Genomic DNA, 23327 nt, shown 5'->3' with positions numbered 1-23327 from the left:
GGGAGAAAGGAGTGATAGAGGGGGAGGGGAAGTAGGAGAGGGGAATGTTGGAGGGGAGAAAGGAAAGTTGGAGGGGGGAGAAAGAAAGGGTGTATGGAGGGGAAATGGTATATTGGTTTTGTATTTTGGGGAGTACAAGGATGGCTGTGTTTATTGCCCAATGTTATATGGCCCCAATCATGCACAATATATATGTGACTGTATGAAATGAAAATGAAAAAATGAAATAAAACATTTGAATGGGAACATATGAAAAAAAAAAAAGAACAATGCAGGTTTCACTGGAAATAAAGATAGGTCTGGAATGCAACCGGAATGGGGAGTCTCAGGCAAAGCCTGGCAATTAATAGCTGCTTCTGTCGAACTCCAGAGCCCCACAGGAGGTTCCAGGTCTGTTTCACATTGCCGCAGTTGGTCTATATGGCACCGCCACTGTCACCCATCCTCCAATTGGACCCTATAAGAACACGGTCCAGTTACCTGAACAATCTGACCTGAAACCCATTTAGGATCCCCAATACAATTTTTAGCAAATACCCTTTCCCCCAGCTTGAAGGTTCGTGCACCAGTGAGTTGAAGCGGCGTGTCAGATTGGTAATTGGGATGCAACCGATCAAGAATTGTGCGTAAACGCCGACCCATTACCAATTCTGCTGGATTTTTCCCAGAGATGGGACAAGGTGTTGTATGAGAACAGATATGTGTTAACTTTCTGTTCCCATGACCCAGTTGTCATTCAGCTTAACGCCTCTTTTGTGGAGCGCACGGCCCGTTCCGCCTTACCATTGCTAGCCAGATGGTAAGGTGCCACTAGGGCATGTTTAATACCTAAACTAGCTAAAAATGACTGGAAGGTTGCGGAGGTGAGCTGAGGACCATTGTTTGATACTAAAGTGTCAGGAATGCCGTGTGTTGTGAATAAGCATTGTAGCGCTCGAATTGTGGATTCAGAATGCATGGAACACAGCTCAACCCAATGGGAAGATGCATCCACCACGATTAGGAAAGAGTGGCCATTGACTGGGCCTGCAAATTCTAAATGTAACCAGGACCATGGTCCCCTTGGCATATTCCATTCCTTAGGAGGAGCCGCTGGTGGAGCTGGCCTAGATGTCTGGCAAGGAAGGCAAGACATAACCCAGGTTGTTATGTCAGCATACAACTTCGGCCACCACACATACCCCCCCTAGCCAGAGCCTTCATTCTGGCTATGCCTGGGTGACTAACATGCAAATGTTGCAAAATGTCACTGCGTAATGTTTTGGGAACTATTACTCTTGTTCCCCAGAGGAAGCAATTACTAAGCTCTGACAGTTCAGTTCATCTTGTAAAGAAAAGTTGGAATTCGTCAGGAAGTTGGTAACTGGGCCACCCTCGACGTACCCAGTCTAATACTTTGGACAGAATTGGGTCTGTTTTGGAATGTGCCGCTATATCCGTTGAAGACAAGGGCAGCTGCAACTCATCAATTAGTAATACGCTGCTTGTAGGAGCAGGGTTTTGGGTTAGAATTGGAAGCGGGCAGCAACTTTATGCATCTGCATGACCTATTGTTTTCCGGGTCTGTATTCCACGCGGTAAGAATATGCCGCGAGGAATTAAACCCACCGTAACATCCTCGGGGAAAGTATATTCGGTGTGGGTTTGTCACCAGCTAAAATTCCCAATAGGGGTTTATGATCTGTTTGAAGGAGGAATTGTCAGCTATACAAATAGTGGTGAAACCGCTTAATGCTCGCTACAGCTGCCAAAGCCTCCTTGTCCAATTGACTATAATTCCGCTCTATCTTGGACAAGGAGTGGGAAAAATAAGCGATTGGCGCCTTGCTGCCATTAGGGCACCTGTGGCTCAAAACTGCTCCTACCCCATAAGGAGAGGCATCGGTGGCTAATATCAGTGGTAAGGATTTGCTGAATTGCATTAGTACAGCTGAAGACATCAAGAGAGATTTGACAGCCGCGAACGCATGCGCCTCGTGGCTATCCCATTTCCATGGCGCGGAGCTGTCCAGCAGTCTATGCAACGGTTCCACTACGGAAGCCTTATGGGGAAGAAAAATAGCATAAAAATTGAGTAATCCTAAGAAAGCCTGCAGTTCAGCCCTGTTAGTGGTAGGCGGGGCGTTTTTTATGGCTTCTAATTTAGCCTGAGAGGGGTGGATGCCATTAGCATCAATATGGAACCCCAAGAACTCTACAGCTGGAACCCCAAAATGACATTTGGATTTTTTAAACTTTAACCCCCTTTTTTTTAATCGCTGAAGAACGGCGATTAATGTTTGGAGCTGTTCTCACTTGGTGTTTGCTGCTATAAGCACATCATCAAAGTAGAGTAAAACCCCAGGAATTCCGTGATGCATTCTTTCCATAATGCTCTGGAAAATGCCAGGCGCTACACAGACTCCAAATTGGAGCCTGTGGCAAAGGAACACGCCCCGATATGTAACAATCATTTGCGCATCCACAGTTGCATCGTCTACTGTCAACTGCTGATAAGCTTGAGCTAAAATTTTGCCTTTGCCAAGGGAGTGCAGCAGATGCTGCACCACAGGAACTGGATAAGGATGTGCTTGCAGGGCCTTATTGATGGTTGCCTTATAGTCGGCACAGATCCTAATGGATCCATCCGACTTAATGGGTATGATCATAGGGGTCTCCCATCTAGAATAATCAACAGGTTCTAATACTCCTTGCTTAATCAATTTTGTAGCTCTGCGTCTACTTTAGCTTGCAATGCAAAAGGAACCTTTCTTGCCTTAAAACGGATTGGCGCTATGTTTGGATCTAAATTAAAAGAAATAGGAGATCCCTTATAGGTTCCTAAGGAATCATTAACTACCTCACAATATTATTTGGTGAGCTCCTCAAATTCCCCGGAATCCATTGTGGCGTGGACTCCTGTTATTTCTAACCCCAATGCTTCGAACCAATCTAGCCCTAATAAAGTGGTCAAAGGTTTGGCCACTACGGCCAAAGGTAGTTTCCCTTTAAATTAGCCATGTTCTATTAAAAATTTTCCACTTCCTTTAAGAGGAATTGGATTATTTTGATAGTCTTTTAAAATGCAATGGCATCTTTCCAGTCGATCTTCCTGGACCCTCGGTATTAGACGTTTAAGGGTGTCCCAAGTGATGATGGATTTCGCGGAACCAGTGTCGATTTCCATCTCGCACGGGACCCCTTCTATTAGGACGGTAATGTATTTCTTCTTTCGGCTACTGGTAGTTGCCAAGGCTGTGTTGATAGCTTCATATTTTTTTCTCTTGCTTGCTCCACGAAAAAACAGTCATCAGTGCTTCGGAATGTCTGGCGATTGACAGGTCGGCCGCTCGGACGATTGAAGTATTTAGCGGCAGTATCAGATGAGGGCTGGGTCGCCCTGCACACATAAGCCAGGTGCCCCATTTTGCCTCAATATCTGCACACAGATGTTTTGAATCTGCATGTGGAGCATAAATGATTGCCTCTGCAACTGTGACAACCCGCCTGAGGCAATTCTTTGGGAGTTCTTCTCCTTCTAGCGGCACTAATGTTTAAACGGCTCACTTCTTCGGGTAGCCAGAGGTCTTCCTCTCCTTCCACCTCTTGTTGATTTACCACAGAAGAGGCCCCAAGGGGTTTATGAAGGGATTGAAATCTTTTGATCTCATCAGCCGATCGATTTGAGTGTTCGGCTGCTCTCGCTTCATCCATGGCATTAATTAAGTTTAAGTCAGATCTACCGAGCAATCGCCGTTGTAATCAGGAATCTTTTACAAATTAATTGTTCTAACAAAGCGTCATCCAGGTCAGGGAATTCGCAATGGATAGCCGTTTTTCTTAAAGCGGCCACATATTGGCTCACAGTCTCTGTTTCCCCTTGTATACATTGGCAGAAAGCACACCGCATAGCGTAACGGGAAGGTTTAGGAGCATAATGGCCCTTTAACTTTGCTATGAGAGTGTCCCACTGAACCGTAAAAACTTGGGCTGGGGCAGCTAGAGCTCGGGCAGTGGCAAACATCTCAGGTCCGCAAGAATTAAGGAAATACCCCCGTCTTCGTTCACCTGAGATCTCTTTAAAGTAATTTGTGAGTAGAAAACATTCGAACCGCTCAATAAACGATTCTCAAGATTCTCGATCAGGCATGAAGGCAGCAAACGGAGCGGGAGCCACAATAATAATAATTTTCAATTAATTTAAGAATTATATTACTGACACTATTATTTAAGAGGGACCTTTTCCTCAAGATCCCACCTTCGTCGCCAAAAGTAACATATATAGTCTCTGAAGTAATGAGGAGACCTGTGTTTATGCAACAGGTTTATTCAGAACGTTAACCATAACAAGAACAACAATTTGTGCTCTGACAGCTCTTTTATACTCCCAGCTGTCACAGCGTTAACCAATAGGAACTCACCAATTTTCCCGCGTGAATGCAGCCATAAACTAGTCCAATCAACTAACCCCATGCCTGATTGACGGAAAGGGGGCGGGACACGTCAGGACGTAACAGTTGAAGCTGAAGTAGTCATTGACAAGTAGGGCGTTGTAGTAGATAGTTTTGTGTACTACACTTAGGTCAGACCGTAGCCGCATAGTTCTAGGTTGTCCAAGCCCAAAGTTTCGAGCCTTGTGGCATAAGATATTCTGTTGTGAGTAGAGGAGTGGAATACTCTTCTCATGAAATACTTCTGGACTTGCTCAATTGTGTTAATGTCCGATATATCGTGCGGATTCCAGATGTGCTGTATTTGAGGATTGATCTGGCAAAGTCTAGAAACATTGCCTTGTAAGTTAATGAAGATTCTCTGTCAACCAGGTAGAATTGTCTGGAAGTTAAGTCATGGCAACTGAACCTATTTTCTTGTTGGCTTGAGACATTTCTCTGCCCATTCCAGCAACTTCTTCAATCTGAGGAAGTTGGTTAGGGGAATCTGAGTAGGTAGTGAGCAGTTGGAATGTGCCAACTTCTAAATTTCCTAAGGGTGTTCCCACACCAACTTCTGGCTTTATTTCCCGAAGTTGGTGGTTAATATGTCAGTGATAGGTTCAGTTGCCATGATTCAATTTTCAGACCATTCTACTTGGAAGACCGAGAATCTTCATCAACTTATTGCTACACAGGGGAAGAAACTTTGAGGTTGGAATACCCCTAAGAATCTTAGGAATTGGTACATTCCAATGGCTCTCCTATCCCCCTAAACCAGAGGTCTTCAAACTTGGCAACTTCATGGTATTGGATCTGGGTACTTGAGAGACCGCCTGCTGCCAATTACCTCCCACAGACCCATTAGATCTCACAGGGTTGGCCTCCTCCGGGTGCCATCTACCAGCCAATGCCACCTGGCTATTACCCGGGGGAGGGCCTTCTCTGTGGCAGCTTCGGCCCTCTGGAATGAACTCCCCGCAGGGATTCGGACCCTCACCTCTCTCCAGGCCTTCCGAAAAGCCGTCAAAACCTGGCTTTGTCGGCAGGCCTGGGGGTGATGAGTTCCCTCCCCTCTCGACATGTATGGTTGTGCGACTGTTGCCTACTTTTATTATTGTGTTTTGTCTTTTATGTTCCCCCCTTTTTCCCCCTTTGAGTTGTTCGCCGCCCTGAGTCCTCCTGGAGAAGGGCGGCATACAAATAATAAAATACCAAATACCAAAAAATACCAACTTTAAGACTTGTGGACTTCAACTGTTGAAGTCCACAAGCCTTAAAAGTTGCCAAGTTTGGGAGCCCCTGCCCTGAACCAACTTGTTCAGGCTGAAGAAGCTGCTGTGATGGGCAGCAAAACGTCTCAAATCAACAAGAAAATAAGTGCAGTTGCCATGACTCAACTTCCAGACACTGCCCTGTAGGCTTTCAGCATTTATCTAGCTGGATATTAGCGTTCCCTCAGGGATGAAGCGGAGGGAGGGAGGATCCCACCATTTCTGTCTCATCCCCTGACAAGTGGCTGAGTGCTGATCTCACTGTCTGATTTTCTCCTTTCCTTGTACCATGCGCTTCCTCTGGATGAGCCAGCCCATCTCTCAGAAGGCATGTGTGAGAGATGCGTGCCAGAGAACGCTGAAGGGGGTAAAGCTCTCCGCTGGAGTCAGGGAGTGCTTGGCTTGAACAAGGCACAGCTGGAGCCTTGGTTTATGCTTCCTGGATCTAACCCAAGGGAGCATCTCAAAGGAGGGCAAAAGACAATAACTCTAGGCATGCGGGCCAAAGGGTCTGAATTTCCCTGCCAATGCTTTGCTGTGGCTAGAGAGGGTCTTTTTCTCTTGATGCATCAGCGAAAAACTCTTAACACAGTTTTTGGTTAAAAACACAGCGTTTTTCATGGGGCAGGATTGTTGCTGTATTGGGATTCCCTCATACATTTCCCTTTCTTCCTCCTCTTCTTGAAAAAGGATCAGGTACAGCAAGAGTCAGGAAAATTCTCAGCTTGAAACCTCAAGTTTCAAACCTAGACGTTTCCAGATTCTTCTGCCAAAATTGCAGGCAAATGCCAGGCTGCTGCTGGTGGTGGTGGTGGGGAAGTGTCCTCCCTTCCCAAACAATGGGGACTTACAGTGAAATTTCAGTCCCTTCCAATCAAATGGCATCACTGTTTCCTCAGTCTTGCTCCCTGGCACCAGTGAGGTCCAAGTTTCTGCAATGAATCAGCCCAGCTCTAAAGAAACAGAAGGAATTACCTGGTTAATTCTGATGCTCCATTTTCAGAAGGAGGAGGAGAAAGAGGAGGGGAGAGAAAGAAAGAAAGAAAGAAGAAGGAAGAAGGAGAAAGGGAGAGATATATAAGAAAGGGAGGAGGAGGGGGAGAAAAGGGAGGAGGAAAGAAAGAGAAAGAAAGAAAGAAAGAAAGAAAAGGAAGGAAGGTAGGAAGGAAGGAAGGAAGGAAGGAAGGAAGGAAGGAAGGAAGGAAGGAAGGAAGGAAGGAAATCCTAACCCATCTTCTATCTGGTTTGATTCAGGCTTCAAGTGCTGTCCTTGGAGTGCACACATTCTTCCATCCATTCAAACACATAAGGTGCTAAATCTGCCATCACTCTTTACTACCAAATATAGTGGTGGTTTATAGAACGGTACAGGGGAAAAAAAGATCATAGTATGTCAGTCAATATTATTAGATGGTGTGCTGCATACAATAGACCCCAGGCAGAGAAAGAAATTTGGAAATAGCGGCATGCATTTCTCAATCCTTTATATTTAACATGTTTCTCACAATGCAAGGAGCACGCATGGGATTCCTGTCACCGTTTGGCGAACTTTACTACAATCCATGGCTTGTTGTAGATAAAAAGAAGTGAGCCCGATGTTGCTTTCCTTGAAAGGATCCTGGAGAAATGCTCATCTGATCTAAACCCTTGAGTTAAATCTGACGTATGTAAGATGGGATTCTTTTATAATTAAGTGGCAAATCAGTCTTCCCCAATAGGCTTATCCAAATACATTAGACTGCAGCTGTCACAAATTTCCAGCTAGCATGGGCAACATCTGGAGGACACCTGGAACTGGAAGATAACAGCTGGTTGTAAGGATTGGCAACTCTTCCCCTCTTGTAGGGAGGACACTTGGGCTTTCAATCTCCAAGGGCTGCAATGAACCATCTGGAAATCCAGCAGAATCCAGCAGAAGAGAGTAGATATTGCAGAGTATCAGCTACATGCTATGCAAGTAAGAGGAGAAGCATCAACAACCAGTTAGTGCAATTAAGTCTGCGGCCTGAATTAATTCCTGCTGGTTCCCTCTAAGATGCCAAGAAAAAACAAATCCTTACTAATAACAAACACAGACACACACACACTGTTATTATCCCAACACATAATGCATGTTGTTGTTGTATGAAACAGAAGCAAGGGAATCTTTTTTTTTTCTTGTTGTCTGTATCCTACCTTTATTACGTTTACAAATATATCAAGGCTGTGAACAAATCCAGCACACCTTCGTCTTCCTATTTTCCAACATGGTGAGATGTGTTGGGCTAAGAGAGAGTGACTGGCCCAAGATCACTCAGCTGGCTTTCATGGCTAAATAGCAATAGCAATAGCAGTTAGGCTTATATACCGCTTCATAGGGCTTTCAGCCCTCTCTAAGCGGTTTACAGAGTCAGCATATCGCCCCCAACAACAATCCGGGTCCTCATTTTACCCACCTCGGAAGGATGGAAGGCTGAGTCAACCCTGAGCCGGTGAGATTTGAACAGCCGAACTGCAGAACTGCAGTCAGCTGAAGTAGCCTGCATTGCTGCACTCTAACCACTGCGCCACCTCGGCTAAAGCAGGATTAGAACTCAAAATCTCCTGGGGATTGGCCCAGAATCTTGCTTTCATGACTAAGATGGGCCTTGAACTCACAATCTTCAGCTTTCCAGCCTGGTGCCTCAACCATGAGACCAAACTGCTTCGAGGCCCTTAGTTTCAGCAACATGGCTCAAAGGGAGATGAAAAGCTTCCACCGTTCTGCTCTCTTAGCTTCTGTGATGATGTGCCAGATTCCTTACAACTTGATCTCAATTTACAACCAGTCACTTAGTGACCATTTTAAGTTATGACTGACATGAAGAAAGGGCTGACTTAGATTTGCCTGACTGTATGTCACTTCCAATTTTTGGTAAAATCATGTCCATACAAATTTATTTAATGCTTAATGACTGCCACAAAAAAGGCCTTAAAATCAAGTTACAATTGTAATGGGCAGGCTCCATTATAGTCCTATGTCAAGAATTACCAAGTGTTTCTCCACATTGGCAGCTTGAAAATGTGTGGGCTTCAATTCCCACCATTCCTCAACTGGCATACTCGATATGTTACTGTTGTTTTTTGCAATCCAGCCCATCATTTCATCATATCTCTCATTCAAAAAGGCAGGATCTTCATCTGCATTTCTAGTTATCTGTAAATTGAAAGCTTTTAAACTCCACTTGCTATAACAAAGAAACACGATGGAATTATGGACTACAAAGAAACACGATAGAATTATGGAAGTTAAAGTTCAGACCTACATTCTCATGAGGTCAGAATGTCTGGTATGAATTCATAAAGGCACTGCAATTCATTTTATTTTGTAAATAATTCGAAGTAAAATCACTCTGGCTGCTATTGGCTACTAAGACACAGCATTTGACAGATATTCCTGAGTTCCATCGGCTGCCCTGGTTTGCTCACCAAGAAAATGATCTCACGTTAAGTGGTTCTCCTAATCTGTCGGAAAGTCTGCTGAGTGATCTACCTGAATCTGCTCATTTCCAGCAAAAGGGTCGTCTTCTTCTTCTTCTGTCTCAGGAGTGCAATGGGAGGCTGAGCTGCTCACTTTCGATAATGAACATCTGGAGGAAATGTATGCGCATGCCGCTGCCCTGGAGTTCACCCTCTGTGTGAGCTGTGGGAGGAGAAGGGGGGGGGGAGAAACGGCTGTTTCTCCCCAAAGCAATCTGACTTAGATCAAGAAACCTTGCAGCATTCTTGCCACATAGGCTGGTGATAATTTGGGCTGGGCTGCTCTTAAATCAAAGTTATCAAAATACAAGACTGGTAGCTTAGGACCAAGAGGCTCTAAGTGAGGATCAGGGAGTTGGTGTGGGCAACAGATAAGAACGGATTTGGCACGTTCCCGAGAAGCCTTCCTGGGTGTGTATGAATATTTGCATTCAAAGGTTTGGTGGATGGAATGGAAGCCACCTCCAATATTGAAACACCTTTTTGGACTTGCTGAAAAATATCCACAAGGTTTATAGCCAGCCAGTGCCTTCTGCCCCGCATTAGCTTGGCCATTGAAAGAAAGTATTAGAGCCAGGGATAGCATTCACACTGCAGAGCAAAGCTGGATAAAGATCTGTTGCTATCTGGAGGTTCTCCACACCATGAGGTCTCCGCTGTGAGATGCGGCAGAAACAAACAAAAAACAGCAGCAAGGGTAGAAGGACCATTGATTCGAAACACATGCTCCATCCCCCAAAGCACCTGAAGGCAGAACAAGAAGCAAAGGGTGGAAAATAATCAAGGAGGGAACCAACCTAGTAATGAAGGGAAACTTCCTCACAGTAAGAACTGTTAATCTTCTTTAGGAATCAATCGTCAGACGTTATGGGTGCCTCCATCATTGCAGATTTTAAAGAAGAGATTGTACAACCACTTGTCATAAATGATTTAAGGTCTCTGGCTTGAACAGAGGGTTGGGCTAAAAGACGGTTTCCAACTCTGTTATTCTGTTTCTGTTTCTAATAAAGGAGAATATTTGTAGTTCAGAGCTGAAATGAGGAGTACCTGGTACTCTCTGAGTTTGGTTGTTTTCTTGAAGATGGTTCATTACCCAAAGTAGGTAACCTCATCTGATCATCTAACACTGATGATGTTATCTAGCCTGGATAATGAAACCTCTGCAAGAAAACAACCAAACTCAGAGAGCACAAAAGCAGAGGTGGATTGCTACCGATTCGCACCGGTTCGGGAGAACCAGTAATGGAAATTGGGAGGTAGGGACAGCAGGCTGGCTGTGCCCCCAAACCAGTTTCCCGGTCTCCGCTGCCATTGTCAGCTTTCCATCTGTTGCTTCTTGTCCTGCCTTCAGGTATTTTGGAGAATAGCTTCACTCCCTCTTCTTTGTGGCAACCCCTGAAATATTGGAAGACTGCTATCATGTCTCCCCTACTTTTCAAATTATTATATATATTATTTATTTACCTATTGCGACTTGTATAATGAAGGGCTCTCTGGGTTGTTTAATGCATCCAATAGTAGATCTGCCCCACTTGCTGTAACTTGGATTATCTCTGCCCTTCAAATGGATTGACTTCTGTTTAGCCACCTAACCTTAGGAAGCAGTGACACCTGAAGATTTGGGACACAAGTTGCCATTTTGTATTTTTATCACGGTGAGCCCACTTCTCCTTGACCTCCATCCTCATAAGCCGTGGGCACTGAAACTGAATGACCACCCAGACATGGGAAAAGATGGTGAACCATTTCCTTTTTTTTTTTGTGGTCCTTGCTCTTCTCACTCAGTTCCTCTTCCACTCAAGGTATCTTAGCTAACCTGCTATGGATGCCTGTTGCTCTCTTTCCATGAAATTGTCTCTCTTGGATCACTATTTCCTTTGTCTCAGCAGTGTTGCTCCTTAAATTGCAGATCTGAGTTTTGTAAATCTTAGCAGGATTGCAGTATCACGTGGTACTCTTTACCCATTTGGAAGACCACTTGCCTCACACAGCCTGAATTTGTAACCCTTCAGATTAAAAAAAAAAAACCTTTGCAGAAAACCAGATGTTTGTTTGTTTGTTTGTTTATTTATTTGTTTGTTTGTCTTGTATGCCGCCCACTCCCGGAGGACTCCGGGCGGCTCACAAAAGACAAGGGAAAGGGGGGAACGAGACAAAGACAACATATTAAAAACAAAACCAACATTCACAATTTCCGTGGAGGTAGATGCTTCTCAGCTCCCCCCAGCCTGCTGGAACAGCCAGGACTTGGTGGCTTTGCGGAAGGCCGGGAGGGTAGTAAGGGTCCGGATCTCAACAGGGAGCTCGTTCCAGAGGGCCGGAGCTGCAACAGAGAAGGCTCTCCCCCGGGGAGTCGCCAGCCGACATTGGCTGGCAGATGGAAGAGTTAACTCTTCCAGTCAATTTCTCAATGCCCGAAAGAGAGAAAAGAAAAACCATCCCTTACCAAGAGTGACAGACCTTACTTAAATAAACCCAATATTTCGCAGACTCTGCACTGTACTCTTTGAACACACACATGGAGGCTCTACACAGCTATGGACAATTGTAGTGCAACCATTGGAAAAAGTGTCTGGTTGAAAAATAGTCTATTTAGACAACAGTAGGATTTACAATGGGATTTATGACTAGAATTAGAACTAGAATTTCTGTTGCTAACAAAGGGGTTGGGGTTTTTTGTTTTGCCATGATTAAGTGAATCACCACAGTTTTTAAGTGAATCGTAGTCATTAAGTGAATGCAACTTTCCCCCCAGTTGCAAAGGTCTCGGGGTGATTGCAGGGATATTGTGACAACCCTCGTAACTTCAAAAGGTTGCTCAGCAAATGGTTGCAAGTTGAGGACTACCTCTAAAACTGCCCATCAGGATTGTAAACTCAACGTCTGATGGATTTGTGTGCTATGCTGCAACAAAGGCAGAAGAAAGGGTACTTATATTCATAATGCAGCCGCGCGAGCGATTGTGGGTGCACCAAGGTACACCCACGTTACACCTATCCTCCGCGAGCTGCACTGGCTACCTATTAGTCTCTGAATCCACTTCAAGGTGCTGGTCGCTACCTATAAAGCCCTACATGGCATCGGACCTGGGTACCTGAGAGACCGCCTCCTGCCGATTACCTCTCTCAGACCAATTAGATCGCACAGGTTGGGTCTCCTCCGGATTCCATCTGCCAGCCAATGATGGCTGGCGAGTCCCCAGGGGAGGGCCTTCTCTGTTGCAGCTCCGGCCCTCTGGAACGAGCTCCCTGTTGAGATCCGGACCCTTACTACCCTCCCGGCCTTCCGCAAAGCCACCAAATCCTGGCTGTTCCAGCAGGCTGGGGGGAGCTGAGAAGCATCTACCTCCATAGAAATTGTGAATGTTGGTTTTGTTTTTAATATGTTGTCTTTGTCTTGTTCCTCCCTTTCCCTTGTCTTTTGTGAGCCGCCCGGAGTCCTCCGGGAGTGGGCGGCATACAAGACAAATAAATAAATAAATAAATAAATAAATAAATAAATAAATAAATAAATAAATAAATAAATAAATAAATAAATAAATAAATAAATAAATAAATAAATAAATAAATAAAATAAAATAAAATAAAATAAAATAAAATAAAATAAAATAAAATAAAATAAAATAAAAGTATTAATTTATGTATCATGAATATGTGCCAGTTGCCAAGCAACCAAGTCTTGATCATGTGACCAAGAGGATGCTGTGATGGTCATAAGAACAAGGACCAGTTGTAACTCCTTTTTTTTCAGTCCATGGTTTCCTGCTTGAGCAGAGGGTTGAACGAGGAGACCTCAAAGGCCCCTTCCAGATGTGTTATTCTGTTAACAGCTAAGGTTGGAGTGTTTTGTAAAACACACATATAGCATATACTGAAAACATGGAGAACAGTTATCAATCCCTCCCACCCAAAAGATGAAGGAGCTTTTTATAATTCTGAAAGTGACGTAGTTCAGGGGTAGGACATAGATGATTTAAGGACTAATTTTTACTTGGAACAAGAACTACAGTTGAGTAAAAGAGTTCTACACACCTGGAGGGACTGAACAACAGAAACAATATAAGGTAACTGCTTCCCAAAAGAAGCAAAAATCACAGAGAATGCACCCAAGAGAAAAGAGGAGAGGACTTTTATTTGCCTGAGCTAGCAAGCAGCAGTAGCATCCAATGATTGCCGATGCACCTTTCAACTGATTTAATATTGACTAAAATGCTGTGGAGCCTTTTCTCATCTATCAGTCCAAGAATCATGTTGATTGAATGGAATGCTGAATTATAAGAACATACTTTCCAGGAATCGGACTATTGATGTAACTATTATCTCTCTGATAGCAAAGTTGGTATTGATGTTTTCTGGTCATCTTTCCTATCATGGACCTGCAGAAGTAGTTTAGGGCATGTTCCTGCAACTCTATTTCCAAGCGAATAACAATGTAAACAGTAGAATGTGTGAGATGGAAGGTAAGAAACTCATATGGTACATCTTGGGATTAGCTTAATTTGTTCTTCCGAGGTTTCAGCATTTTTCACATACCTGATAATCATACTGAAGGCTACATTATGAAGTGATAAATTTTTGTGCCAAAAGGCATGAGAATAGTATCCCAAATTTAGTGACTTCTCTCCAGAAGTTCATCTCAGGAGCCAATTACAAGAAAGTGCATTGTAGAGGAAACAATTACCTCCTATGGACTCCACACCTGTCAATCAAAGGTTTCCGATGTCCTTTAGATGTTGTCCATGGGAAGGCATTTACTATAGTTGAAAACTAACCCACTTGGAAGGACCAAGGTTTGATAAAATTGTTATAATGTCTAACCAAGAAAGAATCCCACCCAATATGGTCTAGTTTTAACTTAAAGGACATCTGGTCAGGTGTATTTCAGCTAGAATTCAGAAAAAAATATTTTATATTAGAAGAGGAAGACAATGCTAAGAATGTACAAGAGCCTATAAATGCAAATTTGTCTTTTCATAAACCAGTTACTTTCATTTGAATGATGTTGTCCTCATCCTTGGTGATGCTTTCTAAATGCAGCTGTTCCCATGTGTAGTTTCAAACATTCAGAATGCAATCAAAGGAGATTCTTAGGTTGCATTGAAATGTTGCCTTCCAGTTCCAAGGCCAGAAATAGGGCTCTGGTGAGAAAACCAAAGCTTTCCTTTTTCTTTCCCTGCCCTTCCAAATTGTGGAATTGAAATGGAAAAAAAATGAACGGCTGGTCAGGAAGTGGCAAAGGAAGATTCTGAAGATTTGAGTGGGTTTTGACTCACTTCCAAAGCAAAAGAATATCAGGAATAGATGGTTCACATTGATTTCTTCTTACAGAAAAGACAGTAGGCAAAATTTCCACCAAGGCTGGAAATTCTTCCAAACACTCTCACATTACTAGTTGGTGAAGGATCTCCAGTTATCTTGCGGAAAGTTGTCTGAAAAATTGGATTGCACAATTTATTATTTATACAGATACTGTAACTCAAGAAGGCAAACAAATTTAATTTATTTATGTTGTTGTTAGTTACAAAATCGTGTCCAACCCATCGTAACCCCATGGACAACGTTCCTCCAGGACTTGCTGTCCTCTCCCATCCTCTGGAGTCCATTCAAGCTCACACAGACTGCTTCAGTGACTCCATCCTGCCACCTCCTTCTCTGTTGTCCCCTTCTTCTTTATTTATATCCTGCCTTTATTATTTTTACAAATAACTGAAGGTGGCAAACATATACAACACACCTTCCAGGCAGGACTAAAACCCACTATTTCTGGGATAACTAGCTTGATGTTTTAACCATTGGACCAAACCAGTTCAAGTATGTTAATAACAAAAAAGAAGAATATTTTTCATTGAAAATTAATCAAAGCTGATTGAGGCAGGGGAAAAAAATATTCCTTTATTTGGCCATTGATTGAAATCAAAATGTGAATGAAGATTGCTCTTCTTTTCTGTGGTTGAATTTGCAGCAATTTTTCAGCTTCATATATAACTTTTCAGTGATGCCAAACCCAGCTTTCCCTATAGAGAGTTCTTCTAGAACTCATCTGCCCTGTAAAAATAGCAAATTAATCCCTTCTGGAAATAATTAAGTGACAAGCAGTAATTTTGTTTGCCACTTAAAGTACACTTTACAAAAAGATATATACCAAGATTCTCAGCCAGAAAGTTGGAGACAAAAAAAAAAAGAAAGCAAATTTTTGGAGCCTAATGCAATCTTGCCTGATCCTGCTTATGCTGCTTGCACTGAGCTGCCTGCCCACGTGATCAGAGTTTCCAGAAAGGCAATTTCTCCGAAATATAAGCATGCAGAGGGTGAAAAGTGCTGATACTTGCACAGTGGGACATGATTATTTTGGCTTCTCACAAGAAATAATAACATTGGGGTCATCTGAACCTGTAATAATATTCATCAAAAATAGGACTCATGTTTTATAAGTCCTGCTTTTATCAGTTTGAAATCTCAAAGGGCACTTTCATTAAAAAAAAAAAAAGGCCTCTTTGCCGTTGGAAAAAGGACTGTTGGTGCGTACACTTTCACACACATACAAACAGTTGCCTGTTTCTCATTCTAAGCAATGTCACTATGGGTGGCCACTGAAAACAGGCTGTTTGTGCTTACATTTGATCTTCTTCTTGTAACATTGGAAGAAAATTTCATGATTTCGAAATGAAGGTTAAATCAACTGTATTGTGATTAGGACCCTAAATATGGGTTGTATTATTGTCCAAGTATTATGGAGCAGGTCTATTAAATACTTATCTATTATGGAAACACAGAAAAGCTACCCTTTTACTCCGGCTGGTACATGCCATGCCATAGTAAGTTTGGAAATGTTGTTTGGAAATGTTTATTCCATTTGTATGCCGCCCTATTCCTGAGGGACTCAGGGCGGCTAACAAAGGGGGTGGGTGGGATATAAACAACAGAACAAAAGACAAAACAAGTTAAAAACAAAGCAACAGTCGCAACAATTCAAGTGGGGCTGGAAACTCATCAGCCCCAGGTCTGCCGGAACAGCCAGGTCTTAATGGCTTTGCGGAAAGCCTGAAGGGTGGTGAGGGTCCGGATCTCCACGGGGAGATCATTCCAGAGGGCCGGAGCAGCCACAGAGAAGGCCCTCCCCCGATGGGTCGACAGTCGTCATTGGCTAGCAGATGGTATTCGGAGGAGGACTAATCTGTGGGATCTAATTGGTCGTAGGGAGGTAATTGACAGGAGGCGGTCTCTCAAGTACCCAGGTCCAATACCATGTAGGGCTTTAAAAGTAATGACTAGCACCAAATGAATTGAGACTTGGGTCTCCTGGCAGCCTTGATAGAACTTTGGGAGTACCCTGGTGATATCTTGGCTTCCTGAAGTGTGGATGATGTTGTTGCTTGGTTTGGATAATGAAACACTTGCAAGAAAACAACCAAGCTCAGAGAGCACTGAGGTCGACCTTACAGTTCAACCCTGAGCTAGAGGTTCTATTCCTTATACTAGGGGTCAGCAAACTGTGGCTCCGGAGCCACATGTGGCTCTTTCATCCCTCTGCTGTGGCTTCCTGTTACCGGTCAGCTCCACAATTGATAGGGCTTTTGGTTAGGATGGGTAGAGGAGAAAGGATGCCGTGCCAGGAGGAGACTCTATGGTGGGGAAACCAGATTTCTGGTCGGCTTCAGAATTGAATGGGGGGCTTCCGGCTAGGACCTTTGTGGCTCTGAGTGTTTAAGGTTGCCGATCCCTGCCTTATACATTACACAAGTAGATAACCATCAATGCTAGAAAAGAGTGGGGTTTACTGCTTGATAGCTTGTCTGAATGGGTATTCCTTGATTGGGTACTAATTACTACTTGAAGCGGTAAACAAAAGCCTAACTAAGGAACAATCAAGAACACTGCCACCAACGCTAACAAGTCACTATAGGATATAGGAAGAAAGCTAAACCCATTCCCTTCTAGCACTGATGATATTACCTAGTTGGATGAAACGTCTGCAAGAAAATCACAGTTCAATCCTGAGCTACAAAACTTATCTTTTATTGGTATGGAAACAAACACAGTAGTTCTCCCCAGGGGTTGGATTGTCAACTGGCACATTTCAATTCCCAGATTAGATCTGAGTCTCCACAGGGAATTCTACCCACCTGCTGTGAGTTCCTTCTTGTGCCTTCTCTACTCAATCAAGAAGAAGGCGCACCTACCTCTCCAATTAATTTCAGGTGGTATTTTGGTCTAGCGTTTTTAGGATTCCCCTGTGTAGATACATACTAGTCTTTAGTATTTTCCTGTTATCTATCTGAGAATTGAGATCTTCCCAAGCAATTTTGGAGTACCATGATCGCATGACGCCAGGACCCTATCAGGAATACGACTCAGTTGCCAAGCATCTGAATGTTGATCACATGACCATCGGCAGGCAGCAACAATCGTAAGTGTAAAAAAAAAATCCTTTTTTTTCAGTACTGTTGTAACTTAAAAAGTCACTAAATGAATGACCTATTTAAGTCAAGGACTTCCTGTCACTGTTGCCTGGATGCTATGTGTTAGATACTAGCAGCTATAATGGTTTCCACCAAGGTCCTCTGTTCTGGCAGGAACAGAGGTTTAATCTCATTGGTCGAAGGGTGTGACAGCTCCCTATAAAAGGGCTGCTGTCAGACTCAACCTTCGTTGGATTGTACATGGTTGCTACTGAGTTAATAAAGAGCTATTGTTACCGTTAGCCTGTGGGTGCCTTTCCATTATCCAATCTAACACTGGCGACAAGGATAGGATTGGAAGGCAACTAGGCGAACCAAAAAAGAGCATAGCAATCCAGCAAGTAAATCCAGCCTGGAGCTCAGCGCGGTTTTGAGCAGCCATTTTTGAGCGGCAAACTCAAAACGCCCTCAGAACACAAAATGGCCATGCACATCCCACCAACTCCATATGACCCAGTCACCGAGCACTGGGACTCGTATATCCTGAGGTTCCACTGCTTCCTTGAAGCCAACAACCTCATGGGCTTTTCTGAAGGCCGCAAGAACATGTTCCTCGGTTACTGTGGATGGGAAGTGTTCGAAACTGCCAAAGACCTGTCAGAACCGCTACAATCGGTTGCTTGGTCCATGCTCCAGCAGACGCTGAGGACTCACTATGCTCCCAAGCTGTCTAAGCAAGTCCGCCAGCACGAATTTAATATTCGCAACCTGAAGGAAGGCGAATCAATCAATGAGTATGTTGCGGTGCTACGAAAGGCCGCAGTGTACTGTGAGTTCTGAGACCTTGACGAGCTTATTCTTGATCGCATCATATGCGGTGCGCGGAACATTAATTTACAAAGGAGGTTACTCGCCAAATCTAACCTCACTCTACAAATTTCCTTGGACGAAGCCAGGACATCAGAATCGGCCATGAAGTCAACAGAAACCCTGCAGCGCCAAAGCACTTCACAAGACACGTGAAAGAACACACACATTCATTGTGAGGCTGCAGAGGCTGAGAGCTCAGGAAGCAAAGATGACAGCTGCTGCATGCGCAGTAGCCACAGCAAGCCAGTGCACAAATTCAAACAGCGTTTCCTGCCTTGCGCTAACTCCGGAGACCATGTCCGATTGGCTTGCCGTTTCCATGATGCTATCTGCCAGCGCTGTGAGCGAAAGGGGCACATCGCCAAAGTTTGCAGAAGCGAGCACCCCACGATGACCTGGCAGCCAAGAAGCTGATCAAACTGCCAGCAGAGGCCCTACCAAAGGGCATGGCAGAAGCCACCACAGTGCTCAGAGGGTGACACCTGAGTCACCTACCACACCTCAATCGGCCAAGTCCGCGCTAGGCAGCCCAAAAAGCTGATCAAGGGCTCTCCATGCAAGATGGAGATTGACATGGGGTCATAACTGACCATCATGCCGTGGACTACACTAAAGCAGGTTCTCCCTAGCCTGAAGAAGCAGCATCTATGCGCCCCTGATATCCGCCTTCATGATTACCAGGGGAACCGAGTCCCCATCGTGGGCCAGGGCACCTTCTGGGTGAATTTCAACTACTTCAGTGTCCAGCTCCCAGTGACGGTGGTCAGAGGTGACCTGCAGAGCCTCCTGCGGCTTGACTGGTTTGAAGTCCTGGGGCTAGAAGTGACCAGTATCAATGAGAGCGCTGATGAACTACTCGCAGACCCTACCCCGAGACACCAGTCTTTCGTATTGACTGTTTAAATACTGGTTCCACCTCATTTAGTGATGTTGCCCGCCACTCTGCAAGAGACTCCACGATCAAACAGGTTTTGAACTGGGTGTGGAGGGAGTGGCCCAAGGGGCCTGTTGGGATTGATTTTAAAATTTATTTAGCCAAACATGATGAGTTATCGGTTGTTAATGGCTGTCGGGGGACTGGGTCGTTGTTTCACCCAAACTGCACGTTGTAGTATTAGAGGCTTTACACATAGGGCATCCTGGAATTGTCAGGATGAAGTCTTTGGCTAGGAGTTACATGTGGTGGCCTAACATGGACAGGGAGATCGAAGAGTGGGTGGCTACCTGCACACCGTGCCATGAGTCCAAACCAGCTCCCTCAGAGGCTCCCACTAAGGAGTGGGAGCGACCTCAAGCACCGTGCTCTAGGGTGCACATTGATTTTGCTGGCCCAGTTCATGGCCAGACTTTTCTTGTAGTTGTGGACGCCTACTTGAAATGGCTACAGGTAGTCCTGATGACCTCCACTACGGCAGAAGTAGTTATCAAGGTACTACAGAGACTTTTCTTCATGCATGGCCTGCCCGACGTCCTGGTCTCTGGCAATGGCCCCAATTCATGGCCCTGCAATTCAAGACCTTCTTAGCAGCACAGGGAATTGGACATGCCCTGGTCACGCCATTCCATCTGGCCTCCAATGGTCAGGTGGAGAGAATGGTGAGATCTGCAAAGGAGGCACTTGCTAGGATAGGCCCAGGAGATTGGCAAACACGGGTTGACCACTATTTGCTAATTCAGCACATCACACCCAGTGCCACTACAGGGAGAAGCCCCTCCGAGCTTCTCATGAGTCGCTGGCTAAGGTCCCACTTAGACTGACTATACCCAAACTATTCTGCCGCATCGCCCCCTGACTCCACAAGCAAAATTCGGAACTTTAGCGTAGGGGATTCAGTTTACGCCCACAACTATGCCGGGAGGACTCTGTGGATTCCTACCACAGTGATAGGCATCACCGGGCCTCGCGCTTATCTTGTAGAACTCGAGGACAGTCGAAATTGGAGAAGGCACGTTGGCCAACTCCGTGGCCGCCTCTCCAACTCCACTCTTAGGCAACAAGAGGTAACTCCTGCACGAGTTAGCCAAAGCCCTACCCAAATGGAGCAAGAACTCACTCCATCCATAGGCAGCTCAAGCCCGAGGGTACCGGGGAACTTATCTGGTTGTGTTGCAGGCCCGCAGCGAGCTGGGAGCGAACCATCTCGAGAAGCTCCAGCCACGGACTGTGAAAGGTTCCAGGAGCTTCCACCAAGCGGAGCTGCCGAGCAAACAGGTCCATCCGACCTGTCGAAAGAACACCCTCCGACTGAATTGCACAGGTCAGGCAGGGCTACCAAAAAGCCCGCCTACCTGCGTGACCAGTAGGATTATTCCATCTAAGAGGGGAGGGGTGTTAGATACTAGCCTCAACTATGATGAGCCGAGGTGGCGCAGTGGTTAAATGCAGCACTGCAGGCTACTTCAGCTGACTGCAGTTCTGCAGTTCGGCTGTTCAAATCTCACCGGCTCAGGGTTGACTCAGCCTTCCATCCTTCCAAGGTGGGTGAAATGAGGACCTGGATTGTTGTTGGGGGCAACATGCTGACTCTGTAAACCGCTTAGAGAGGGCTGAAAGCCCTATGAAGTGGTATATAAGTCTAACTGCTATAACTGCTACTACTGCTATAATGGTTTCCACCAAGGTCCTCTGTTCTGGCGGGAATAGAGGTTTAATCTCATTGGTCGAAGGGTCTGACAGCTCCCTATAAAAGAGCTGCTGTCAGACTCAACCTTCGCTGGATTTTACATAGTTGCTACCGAGTTAATAAACAGCTGTTGTTACCGTTAGCCTGCGTGTGCCTTTCCATTACCCGATCTAACACTATGTACCATGGCTAAACTACAAAGCTGAGGGCCATGCAACATGAACATCTGCTAAGCCGACTTATCATGCAGATTGCCCTGGATTTCAAATGTAAAATTCCGCATATCCTCTTGGCATTCAAGAAGGTCAACACAATGGAGAATATTAATTTTGGGCAGGGGTGGGGAGCCTTGGCCCTTTTACGACTTGTGGACTCCAACTCCCAGAATTTCTGATCCAGTATGGGAGTTGTTGGAGTCCACAAGTCATCAAAGGGCCATGGCTCTCCACCTCTGATTTAGGGGGATAAACGGGTTAGGGGCATAATGATTATTAGCAGAAGAGGGAGGGAGAAATGCTGCCAGTCATAGTCCATGCGTGCCTTCGCTTGCTTGACAAAATTCTAACTAGGGTATATAACCATGGCTCTCCTGTTTTCCCTTGAAACCAGAGAACTGAGAGTTGCACTTCCTGTTTGCCAGAACAAAACCACAGGATTATCCTGTGAAAATTGAGCTGGGGAACAGTCTGCTCCAAACCAAATGGCTAAAGAAAATACATAAAAGATTTCTGTTTTCATCTATCTGCAGTTAGATAATATCATTATGGAGTCTTACACACTCCCTCCCCCTCCCATTTCCCCCCTCTCTCCCTTTCCTCCCTCCCTCCCGCTCTCCCTCCCCCTCTCTCCCCTCCCTACCTCCTTCCTCCTCCTTCTCTCCCCCTCCCTCTCTTTCTCTCCCTCCCTCTCCCTCACACCTCCCTCTCCCTCCCTTCCCCTCTCCCCCTCCTCCCCCCTCACTCACTTCCTCCCTCTCTCCCTCCTTCCCTCTCTCCCTCCCTCTCTCCCCTCCCTCCTCCCCTCTCTCCCTCTTACACACACACACACACATACAGATCTTTATTTACAGGCAAAATAGTGTAGATCATCAGCTTCCCATAGCTGAGTTGAAAATGCACCCAGCAGACTGAGGGCATTGGGTCTGCAACTAATGAAAACAGGATGCTTATGAATTAGCCATTTTTCAGTGTAGGAAGGGATGTTGACTTATCACATCTAGAACATGTTTTAAATAACCTCCCCCGTGTTTGCAAATAAATCTTCCATGGAGAGCGACTTGTTACGGGTATTTTTTGTTCAAAGTGAGTTGTGGCATGAGATCCGAAAGCTCCATCCAGAGGCCTCGGACTCTCCTGGACCGGTTGACCTCTTACAAAGAAGAGTTAGCTTTCAATTGTCCTTGTTTATCCCCTTTTCCAACTGCATTAAAAACTCCGATAGATTAAAAAGACAGGAAGCCACATTCTTCGCCATCATTGATCTGGCTGCCCCTTTACACTCTGGAGTTTTTAGACTGTGAGGATCCTGGGAACAGAGATTCGTCTGCTTCTGTTGGTCAGCGAGGGTTTAAGGGCCTGGAAATTCTTCAGAGTTCTTCTAGATCCATGATGGTGAATCTATGGCAAGTGGAGCCATATTTGCTGGCACGCAAATAGTGATTTTTGGCCTTCCGGAGGGCCGGGGGAAGATGTTTTCACCTTCCTCAACTTCAGGAAAGTCTCCAGAGGCTGGGGAGGGGTCATGCGTGCATGCATGGAGGGAGGGGTCATGTGCGCATGTGCTGGTGGGTGGTGAGGATTGAATTGGTGTGGGCACACCTGTGCATAGGATAGCGCGCATGCACACAATTTTGGCATGCCATAAGAAAAAGGTTTGCCATCAGTGTTCTACATCCATATTTCTCAATCTTCTCAATTTTACAAGGAATGGATGCCACTTTCCAGGCAGCTTGCAAACTTGAAGAGGTATGAACATTAACTCCCAGAATTCCCTAGCTACCTTGTTTGTGTGTGTGTGTGCGTTCGTGCGCATATTACATTTTTTGCTGATAAATAAATGAATGGAGAGTAGTATAGATCTATTTCAAGCTAGTTAGCTCTCATCAGCTAGCCATACCCTTATTGGGATTTGAACTTGGGCTATTTTACATGTTAGGCAATTATATTAACCTCTAGGCCACAAGCTTTCCTCCCTTTTCAGCTGAGCCAGGGGAATGATTAGGTGTTTTGTCAAAGCACTTGGTATACCCAAATAT

This window comes from Thamnophis sirtalis, unplaced genomic scaffold, assembly GCF_051295495.1.
Source record: "Thamnophis sirtalis isolate CommonGarterSnake01/CBP01778 unplaced genomic scaffold, rThaSir2_p1.2 scaffold_4, whole genome shotgun sequence".
In the NCBI taxonomy this organism is placed as follows: domain Eukaryota; kingdom Metazoa; phylum Chordata; class Lepidosauria; order Squamata; family Natricidae; genus Thamnophis; species Thamnophis sirtalis.
This window is presented reverse-complemented; position numbering follows the sequence as displayed.